The sequence below is a fragment of the Hyposmocoma kahamanoa genome, unplaced genomic scaffold (genome assembly GCF_003589595.1).
Source record: "Hyposmocoma kahamanoa isolate Upper Pololo Valley unplaced genomic scaffold, ASM358959v1 94, whole genome shotgun sequence".
Taxonomy (NCBI): Eukaryota; Metazoa; Arthropoda; class Insecta; order Lepidoptera; family Cosmopterigidae; genus Hyposmocoma; species Hyposmocoma kahamanoa.
The window spans coordinates 10,791,483-10,803,131 of NW_020654878.1; the positions used below are offsets into that span (position 1 = coordinate 10,791,483).

At 36.7% G+C, this 11,649-nt stretch overlaps 1 pseudogene; it reads left to right on the plus strand.

Annotated features, from left to right (window-relative positions):
• The first annotated feature begins 803 nt into the window (after window positions 1-803).
• LOC113238003 lies at window positions 804-2,321 on the plus strand (annotated as a pseudogene).
• The last annotated feature ends 9,328 nt before the right edge of the window (window positions 2,322-11,649 follow it).

Consider the following 11,649-nt stretch of genomic DNA (forward strand, 5'->3'; position numbering starts at 1 on the left):
TAGTCATTATCCAACAAGAAAATGAGCGGGTCATCTCAATTTGTTTTCAGGTATAAGGATAAGGTTTAGAATTTACGAACACTTTATGAAAGCTTAAAGGTCTGGTGTAAAAATGTTGTTTTTTCTAGAGACTATGAAAAGCAGAATTGTTTTAAGTTATTATTCCGACAAAGTTTAATTGCAGTGATTTCGAATGTCCAGAGAAAACAGCCCTGCGTGTACGCGTCATATAAATAAAGTTTGTGCTAGTTTTTATATTAACTAATCCAAGTCAAAATCGTTTTCTAGGTACGTTCTAGAAATGACTACTTATTTTAAAGTTTTCCGATCGATTATATACACGGTGTAATCGTTAATCGCCCAGGCGATTATTCCGTAAATATAAGAAATATCAAAAACCTTTAAACTAACGTGCAAATATTCGTTACCTAACGAATGAAATGACATTAATAACTTTTTAAAAATAAAACTAGACATATCAAAAAGTTTAAAGTTAAATGCTTCCACACATTTAATATGACATTCGTAGAAAGGCTTTGCCTTTGCCGTATGGTGCCGGCCTAGAATAGCACCACCCCCATCTCATCCTGTGGGTGTTGTAAAAGGCGACTAAAAGAAAATTGCCAGAAGAAGACGGGCAGCAGCGTCTTCTACCCATCTTGGCCAGAACTGCTATCGCCAACCCGCCTGCCAAGCGTGGCGGTTATGGCAAACCCTCCCATGGTACACACACCAAAAAATTGGCCCCTATTCCCCGGCAGTCCTGCTCTTCCTAGTCACGGTAGCGACTTTGGAAATAGGGCATGGAGTGCGAAGAATCCACGGAAGAGACCCGGCTACCATCCACGACGACAACTGGCCCTGGCAACTCGCGCACATTGAGGACCGACGCAAAACTCACAGAATTGGAAGAAGCTATTAGTAAGCTACGCTGGGATATTATTGGGCTATCTGAATTGCGATAGGACTCGATAATCCTTAACTCCGGCAACTTACCATGCTACCGGGAGGCGGTGGCTTGGCGGTGTCTAGTAGTAGGTTTATCGTCCACAAGTCCCTTGTTAATAATGTGATTTCCATCGGAAGTGTGTCGACCAGAGTGGCATACCTGATGCTCTGAATATCAAAACAATATTCGTTGAATGTCATTCAGGTTTATACTCCGATCTCGACGCACCCAGATGACGAAGTGGAGGCTATGTATGAGGAGATCTCAAAAGCCATGCATAGCTGCAAAACCCACTACACAGTTGTTATGTGAGACTTCAATGCAAAGTTGGGAAAGCGTTGCGGTGATGAGCTGAGAGTGGGGCAATTTGGAGTTGGGCAATGGAACGCCATCGTTCGGATCGGTGTTGGTCGGATGTTGGTCGATTTCATGGAAAAGGAGAACCTCTATATGATGAACACCTTTTTCAGGAAATCTCCAACTCGAAAATGGACCTGTATGAGTCCGGACGGCAAAGTAAAAAATGAGATTGACTGTATCATATCGACGAAAAAGCATATATTCAATGATGTCTCTGAGATCAACACCGTTAAAACAGGAAGTGATCACCGGTTGGTACGAGGCACATTGAATATCAATATCAGGCTGGAAAAATATCAAATGATAAAGTCTACGCTCCGACCAATACCTCACTCGAACTCGAAAACAGTATAGATGTGGACGATCTAAACAACATGGTGGTGGATACTGTCCATACGGTTGCGTCCAATTTTTTCAAAACCCACCGTACCAGAATGAAGAAATTCTCCGAGAAAACACTCCAACTCATGGAACAGAGACGTGAAATGATCCTACAGAACTCAAAGGATGCAAGTCAGTACAGGCGGCTAAATAGACAGATATCGAAGTCTTTGACTAGCGACATGCACCAATTTAATACAGGGCGTATTAAAGAGACCATTGAGCGGAACAAAGGTTCCAAGGTGTTCGTGAGAGATCTGTCTATTGGGCAAAGCCAACTGACGAAGCTGAAAACTGATGACGGTGGCATCATTTCATCTAAGCCTGAAATCCTGAGGGAGATAGAGAGTTTCTATCGACAGCTGTATACTCCACGAAAACACCTGTAGAAAGCGAGGCTAATGACCCGAAAGCCAAGCTTATCCGACATTATACCGAAGATATCCGAGACGTCAGCCTGTATAAGATTAGTGTGTCTCTCAAACAACTCAAGAACAACAAAGCGGCAGACGATGATGGAACCACTACAGAACCTCTGAGAGCGGGCGGCAAGCCGATACTTGAAGTCTTCCAGAAGCTTTTCAATTTTCACATCACATGGCAGTGTCCAAAGATACCAAATATACTATAGGTACATAGAGGTGTTAAGGCACTTATACAAAAACGCCACTATGTCAGTCCGTTTACAGGATCAGAGCTCCAATCCTATCCAACTGCATCGAGGCGTTAGACAGGGAGATGTGATACCTCCTAACTAAACTGTTCACTGCTGCGTTGGAGGATGTTTTCAAGCTTCTAGACTGGAAAGGACTTGGCATCAACATTAACGGCGAGTATCTAACACACATTGGATTTGCCGATGATATAGTTCTTATGGCTGAGACCTTGGGAGACCTGAACACAAGGGTCGAAGATCTCAGTAGTGTTTCCCAAAGAGTGGGTCTTGAAATTAACATAGATAAGACGAAGATCATGTCGAATGCCCATGTTGTACCCGCTTCAGTTAAAATTGGGAGCACTACACTCGAAGTTGTTGACCACTACGAATAGCTGGGATAGACAGTCCAGTTAGGTAAGTTTAACTTTGAGAAAGAGACCTCTCGTCGAATCCAGCTCGGATGGGCAGCAATCGGGAAACTACAAAATATCTTCGCGTCCAAATTACCTCAATGTCTCAAGACGAAAGTCTTTGACCAGTGTATGTTGCCAGTGATCACATATGGATCAGAAACGTGATCCCTCACTATAGACTTCATAAGAAGGCTCAAAGTCACTCAGCGGGCAATGGAGAGAGCTTTGCTATGGTATTTTCCTTCGTGATAGAATCAGAAATGAGGAAATCCTTAGGAGTACTAAGGTAACCGACGTAGCTCGAAGGATTGCTCAGCTGAAGTGGCAGTCCAGTGGGCGGGGCACATAGCTAGGAGAACCGATGGCCATTGGGGCGGAAAGGTTCTCTGATGGCGACCGCGCACCGGATGACGCTCAGTGGGTAGGCCACCAGGTGGACCGACGATCTGGTAAAGGTCGTGGGAAGCCGATGGATGCGGGCAGCGTAGGAGCGATCGTCATAGAGATCGTTGGGAGGTAACAATAAGTTTACAGATAGCGAAACTGCTATAAGTACAGTAATAAAATTATCTTTCATCGAATGAAAACAAGATTATGTTTATTTTTAATTAAGTATAAAACTTTGTATTCAAAATAAAGCCTCTCCAAGATTGTCATATTAAATGTATGGGAGTGTATAAAGTTAACATTTTGGATGTTTCTAGTTATATTTAAAAATGTTATTGACACCTTTTTACTCATTAGGCAACGTATATATTTCCGGAATAATCATCTGGACACACTTAACGATTCCACACTGTAGAGCTTCAAAATTACATAGGCTCTAAAACTTGAATTAATAATACAAGTTTTCTATCGATTTTGAAAACCCATTACAGGTAGAATAAAAAATCTCATGTCCAGTTCTTAGGTTTCCGCGATTGTTACACTGAGTAAATGAAACTTATAATTTTTTTTGGCCGTGACCATGCGACCAGTAAAGGGCTCGAAACGTTGTTTGTTTGAAAAAAAAACGCGATTTAAATCTGGAAAAATAATAAAAATTATATATTAAAAGTTATTTAGAACTCTCCACATGGTTCCCTTGTACAAATAAAATATTTTTGATTACCTACATTAAAAAAAACTTGATTGTTGAAGTATGTCTAGCACAATTAGTTCAAAACATAAATTTTAAGACTAAGCAACAGCATTGTATAAATGTGAATAAGTTTTGATATATTTAAATAACGGTTCCGATGCTCGTTCGGTTTTGGGAGCTTATTTATCTATTACGTATTTCTCTGTAAGTGAATGTTTGTATTTTGTTTTAAGAAATAAATGTCTTAAATCGTATTTAGTAGCAGTGAGCGCCTTGTGAAAGAGTTCGTCCAGGGAAGTATTGCCACCTTATCTATTTCTGCCGTCAAGCAGTAATGTGAGCAAAGGTAAGGGGTACTGGTGAAATTACAGGCACATGGCACTTATGTCTCAATTGGACTTTTTGCCATTAAAAGTACTGAGTGGCACTGCAACTGTCATGGATAGGCGTGTTATATTTACCGGGCGCACTACATGTTTGTCCTGTCTCTTGATATTATAATAAAAAAGTTATATTTAAATATACGTCTACCTCTCCAACTATTCTGTAATGTTCCTTTATTTTGTATTGAGAATATAATAAAATAAAGATATGTAATATTATTATAAACATTAAATACGAAATGCACACGCAGCCGTTTATGGTAGGATATATATTCATTCTTCACATATAATACTCGTTATACCTGAAAACGACAAATTTACAATTTCGCAGATACTCGCAAAATTGGGTGTTTAAGCGTTTTCATTTCTATAGCAGAAGAGAGAGTGAAAATAATTAGATGATATCTGCATAATAGTGACATCATTTCCGTTACACGCAACTACGGAAATGGGGGAGACTGACAATAGATCTCATCATGTTATTACGTTTACGGAAGACTAGGTGCGCGGGGTAAAGGAGGTAATTTGCCACCCAAAGCTGTTTTAAGTGAAATTATTTAGCACCTAGAGGGAAGTGAGCAGTCGAGCAGTTTTTGCCGCTCACATTCACGCATTAGCATTTTGAACGTAACGCGATGGAATCGCTAGGGTTGCCACAAATCTCATTTAACTTCGTTGTACAGGATACAAGATAGTCCATAAATATTCTAAGCATTGTACTGTGTACACTCACTGTGAATTAATTTTGCAATACTTTCACTTTCTAATAAAGGAGTAACATAAAAAATATCAAAAATCTATAGAGTTGCATAATAAAACTAGCTTCAATGCTTCACAATGCAATGCAATGCGTCACATTATTTCTTTTTGTTGTACCTGCAGGATGTAAACATAATTTTTACAAAAATGTATTCTCGTGCTATATGGAAATAAACTTTATCAAATACAGTACTTACACATTACTAATAATAATAATAAATTTGGTGAAGTAACATTGAGCATAATAACAATCACTATACATAAAAAAAGAATTATATTGTGGAAGACTGGTGCCTAAACTAGACGTATTTCAGGTCACCAGGACTCCACCCCTTGGAAAATACAAATTTGAAATAAAAAATTAGAATTATGTACTTGTATATTGATAATTGCGATTACTAAATTGTCCACTTAAATTAAAGGTTATAAAGGAATAAAGAACGTGAAGTAAAATCGAAAAATATTGTTTGTTCAGTGTTAGTATTGTTAGTACTTGTTTGTGTATATGTGTTTTTAAGTCTGTGTGTAAATGTGTGCGTGTGTGTGTGTATATTAATTATATTTTTATACCAGCATTGCGGGGTGACATGTCGATTATGGGAGTACGATTATGAAATAGAATACAAATACGCAACAATTCATTTATAATTAAAAAAATTACAAATCTGATACAGAAAAATGTTATCGTCTCTTGCGATTTGTTTTAAAAACTTTATCTAACTAGGTATCTATGTATAGGTATAAAAGGTGTCAAGAAGAATGATAATTCTGAATTTTTTTTTCAAACAACCATTGACCTACCAAAAATGCGCGACGGGTCTAATACAAAACCCAAGAAGACTGACGCGCGATTGATGCTCTGTTTGCAATTTAATGCCGTAAGAATGGTTCGGACACTTTTTAGCGTTAGCCCGACGTCCGTTTATTGGTAGGTCAATGTAAACAACCATAAACGCAACAATAAACATGTCTACTATTTGATGTAATTTTTTGAACGCTGAGTGATCGCTTCAATTCTATGACAAATGGCGCGTGCGAATATAATAATATGCGTGCACATATTCAAGCCGCTCTGGTACGTTTGTTTGAAATTACCACATTTGTGTTTACCCCATAGATTTAGTATATCCATAGATTGGCCCTGACGTATTGGAGACGAGACCAAAACAAAAATACATCTGTGTGCGTATAATGTGCATGTGTGCAAGATAAATAGTGTTGCGCCATCCACTGATTTAACTTTAATATCGATTAACATATTACACCGGCATTTCACTTTGTTGTATTCACCAAAATGTCTTAACGCAAAATACCGAGCCGTTAATTAACTAGTTAATTAATGATTCAATAGAAAATTAAGAAAGCTACTATCGCCTTCTGGTAGTGCCACAGGATGGTAGGTAAACAATGGGGACTTTCACCCAAGATAACACTATGGCTCTACAAAATGGTGATAAGACCCATGATCAGTTACGGCGCGATAGTATGGAGGCCACGAACCAAGCTGACGACCGCAACCTACAAACAAATATAACTATTATAATTATTGTATGATATAATAACACAGAAGTGCATCACAGCAGTGAATTTGCAGATAAGTAATAGAACCAAAAAACCGGCCAAGTGCGAGTTCAACTCGCGCGGAGAGGTTTCGGTACAAACTTAACATTGTAGTTGAAGAATATGTTCTCCAATAGATTCCAACAGCAAATATAGGTTTATTCTCGCAATAGTAGGAAATTTAAAGACAATTTCTGTATTTTTTCAAAACTTTAGGCTCTGTAGTTTCGAAGATAAAGGGTAGAATGATCAATTTTTGTCTATTTTCTTAAACAACTTAAAAATATTTATATTTCATAATTACAAAAAATATATATTCTTAAGAACTTTCCCTCCCAATAGTGACTTAAAAATTTAGAATTAATTTATTTACGTTGCACGTTTTGGTCACACAAATGAATATGTGTACCAAATTTGAAAAAAATCAGTATCGTATTTTGGAACAGAACAGAACTCTAACAACAATAAATCGCTGATTTCTTGTTGATGAGAGTAGTGCTACACAAAAATCAATTAATTGTAAGACATACCGCATGAATAATGTGGGTACAGAACCAGAACGTAGCTTTACTCTTTGCTTGCCTCTAAAGGCGTTTTATTTAAAAGCATTTTTCCTCAAAGTGTTTGTTTGCTGCATATTTTTGAAAACTTTTTGGAAAGTCTTCTTTCTTTAGCTTTATAAGCCATTTCTGTCGTAATTCAATGTTTTGAGGAAATCTGAATCAACAACAATAATTAACATAAAAAATGGGTGCCTCAACTATGCTTATTAAAAGAAATTTTCGTTTTAATGTAAACAAAATATAATGTACTAATGCAATATTAATTAAATATAAAGTACTAAATCCAGAAATTTCTGATTAAATAAATAAAAAAAAATTAAGTATGAAGATGATTTCGGCTGTATGCAAGTCACGCCTTTGCCTTTCTTTTTTTCAGTTAATGACATCTCGATAACATATTATCGATTGCGTCAATCTCTATGAAAGTGGGGTTATGAATTTCAGAAATTCACGTATTTGATATATATGTTTTAATTGAATTCGTATACATTTGGGTTATTAATGCACTTGAATGGTATAATTTTACGGATATATTTAAGTAAAAAACTTTTGTGGTAGTGCTTTTAGACAGCTAAAAATTTAAATAGTACTTACATGGGAAATGTACAATTCTGCGAGTTTTCCTTTTTAGATAAGTTACATCCGGACACTGAAAACTTTACAATGACTAATAAACGTCCGTTTAACACTATTTCACATTTTAAAACCAATTATTTTTCAAAAATAAACGAAATTTGTTTCGTTGTCAGCTGACCCTAGGTTCATATAGCCTCATAGCTTATAATGAAGTGGTCTCGTCTACCCATCTCGTTCTAACATACGTGTATACTAACTCTCTTTCACTTGCATTGCCAATCTATGGGTACCTATATACTAAATCTATGGTATACCCTATGTAAATAAAATAAATGAGACGAATTAAAATTATAGTTCTTAAAATTTCATTTCATATTTTCGTATGCATAAATAAGTGAGAGTTTGATATTTTGCATAAAATGAAGACGTCATCCCGGTGACATTCTGGTAGCATTTCGCGTGATGCCAGCCCTACTGCGGCCGCAAATGCATGGCAATACGCCCTCTTATTTATGTAAACGTGCAAATGTAAATTAATTCCCTCGTTTATGAAACGCGACTTTTTGGCCGTCTTTCCCGAAATTACTACGTGTTTGCGAGTAACTACGAGGAATACGTTGGTGTTTTGTTTAGGTATTTTGAAGATGCATTGTTTTAATTTAGAATACTGTTTTGTTGTAATTTACTCTGTGCTCAACTTTTTAGGATCCGCAATATCCAATTATTATTATTAGCACATTTACGTCATTTTGATTATGGATAGTTACATCAAACTCTATTTGTCTTAAGACCGAGACCGAATAATATTTTGCCTGAAATGACTACGCAATACACGTGACAAAATTTGTACTGTAAATTGATAAGAAGTAAGTAAGAACAATTTCAGATTTTTATAAAATTAATTCTGGTCTGAGTAGTGAATAGTAGAGTGAAGTCTGTCTAATTTAAAACCAGGGTTCCAAGTCTGCTAATTTTCTTGAAACAAATTCAATTCCTATGAGACTCCACTGGTCATATTGCAACTATGATAAGAGTTTTTATTTTACTAAAATCTGGTTGCAATGGCAGTTGAGTCTCAATGGAGTGACAATGATAGAATTCATTCATTCAAGCACTAACAATCGATGTTGCCTTACTAAATCTACCATCGAAATGACTATGCATATTTTAATTTTTGTTTCGTTAATGAGCAATTTAGTCTTCAAGTTAAGTATAATTATATTATATTGTTAGGAACGTCTCTACAAGAGCTGCCAACCCACCGTCAAAGCTGCCAACTGTCAGCGACGAATACTATATAAGGCGTTGCAAACCAAACTAACGGCTTTTTTGCTTTTTGCTAGTGTGCTCTCGACTCGTTGATTTGTATAACGTCACGTGCTTTTCAACTTTGAATATTAGATTTTGTAACCGATTTTTATTTCATTAAAATTATTCTTAATTTTTAGTCGTTCTTATGATTTCTGGTATAGATTTCTAACATCAGAATTGTGATATGAATGCCTCTAGCTGCTGTATAGGCCATTTCTGATAGTTTTTTGAAAAGGGGTACGACCTGGCTTGCGTAATATGGAGAAATTTGTTATGTCACCTGTACCGAATACATGTGCTGCCTTTTTGAGAGCAAGTTGTGTTGGCAATTGTAATAACGCTATTTGCTGATTGAAAATTATTTCTCCCGCTAAGAATTCTTTAATTAAGTACAAGTTAGACTTACAGCCCTAGCTTGCTTACATTTTGATTTTGGCTTGTTTGAATTCTAAGTGTCTTATCTTTTATTAAGGTGTTGGGGTGACTGGGAAGATACTCAGTTAGCTAACAGGCGCTGAGGTGACCTAGAACAGACCTATGTAAATCCTGTACCATTATCTACGTTGAATGGGAAAAGACTCAGTTGGCTAACCAGGCACTGAGGTGACCTAGAAGTCACTTGAATGCTAGATTGCTCGATTGATAAGGATTAAGACACAGATTCATTACGTATTCATATAAATCCTTGTGGAAACTTGTGCATATTTAGCTTACTGTGTGAGGTTAACTTTGGTTAAGAACTTTTGGAAGATCACTATTCTATTTAACCTCATGCTGTTAACGTCTACGTCATGTCATGTAGCTTTTACCCCTGTAAGGTTTTGTGCACTTTCAGGTTTTGGTGACGATGATATGGGCAGTTACGCCCGAGCATAATTATCTCCACAGTAGGCTGCGAGGACGCTGCCCCGTAGGAGAGGCCGTGTCAGGAACGTCTCTGCAAGAACTGTCAGCGACGAATATTATATAAGGCGTTGTAAACCAAACTAACGACTTTTTTGCTTTTTGCTAGTGTGCTCTCGACGCGTTTACGTCTCGTTGATTTGTATAATGTCCCGTGCTTTTCAAATTTGAACATTAGATTTTGTAACCGATTTTTATTTCATTAAAATTATTCTTAATTTTTAGTCGTTTTTAGGATTCCTGGTATAGATTTCTAACAATATAATTAGTTGGCTACACCACTGACTCGCCATTGAAGAGCAGAATACCAAAAAATTGCAATGGCGGTTGATTAGTCCATCGATGGTTAGCCACTGGCAAGCTACTAATCTTAACTTTCAGCGGAATACCAAACGAGCTAAAGCCTGCCTTTGACACTCTATCGACAGACAACCGAGATGATTGAAATTAGGAGACCTGGGGCCCAGATAGTTGGTGTGGTTGTGTCAACAATATTATTATTACTTTACTACATAATATACCTAGTAAGAAACGATAATAGGAAAGTTTATTTTATTGTATTATCAATGCCTTTTATTTGTACTACCTTAATACGAAGACAGACTCGTAAACGAGACTGTCAGCACAATAGTGGTGTAACCCACATACAACATTGTACAATATTCTTTAGATGATACAAATATAACGTACACACTAATAGCCCCGCACTAGGGAGACCCTGTGTCTAGTGATGGGATATTCTCGAGAATATTCTGACAGCGGAAACTTTCCTGTTAAGTTCTCGAGAACATTCTTTTTTAAGAGAATTTACGAGAATTTAAAAAATTAGTGACTTTCTTATTTTGGTTTTCAATGAGACTAATAGATATGAGTACATTCGAACGTTTAATGAAGTGAATGTAAAATATAACTTGCTCTGCAACGTAAAATCTCGGTAAATTCTCGCGAACGAGAATATTGTCGAGAATATTCTTGGATATTTTCTCAGTAAATGCTTGTTAATTTGAAACGTTTGTTTTAAGTTAGGATTTCCACATAAAACAAAGTACCTTATGTAAAATATATTTAAAAAACAATCTCAATAACTGCCTTTATAATTTAGATAGCTAAGAAATTAAATAATTGAAAAGAACGTTATAATCACAATTTCTTTAGAATACACACTTTAATCAGTCTAAAATAAAGTAGTGATGCAAAAGACCTCTGCTTCTGCTTCAGCAATTGCAGAAGTTCCGTACGCTTTTTCACACCTATTTCTGCTTCTGCTTCCACAACCTTTGTCACAGAACTTTAACCTGAAGTTATAAAGTTCGCGGTGGATTTCAGGCGCGCAAGCATATTGTTTGGCAATGAGGCGCGCGTTTTAGTAGTTCAGTGCAATTATGAAACAAGACCTGGAAACTATTTCGTTGAGATCTTTCCACAAAATATTAATAAATACTATTTACACTTCGGATATTGAACTAAAAAAAATATGTAGGTATTATTTTCAATCATAAAACCTCTAATTATAAATTCTCAATCTTCTCAGAATATTCTCAGTAAAAAAGAATATTCCAGAAAATTCTCGAACCGAAAATATTCTCCCGTGGAGAAAATTCTCTCGTCCCATCTCTACCTGTGTCGCGGGTGCCATGGACACACACACAGACAACCACAAATTACGCCTAAACTCACGATAGAAGTGAATGTAGGCCATTCAAATATTTCTCCTGACTCGGGAATCAAACCCGAGACCTCTTTGCGTGGCAG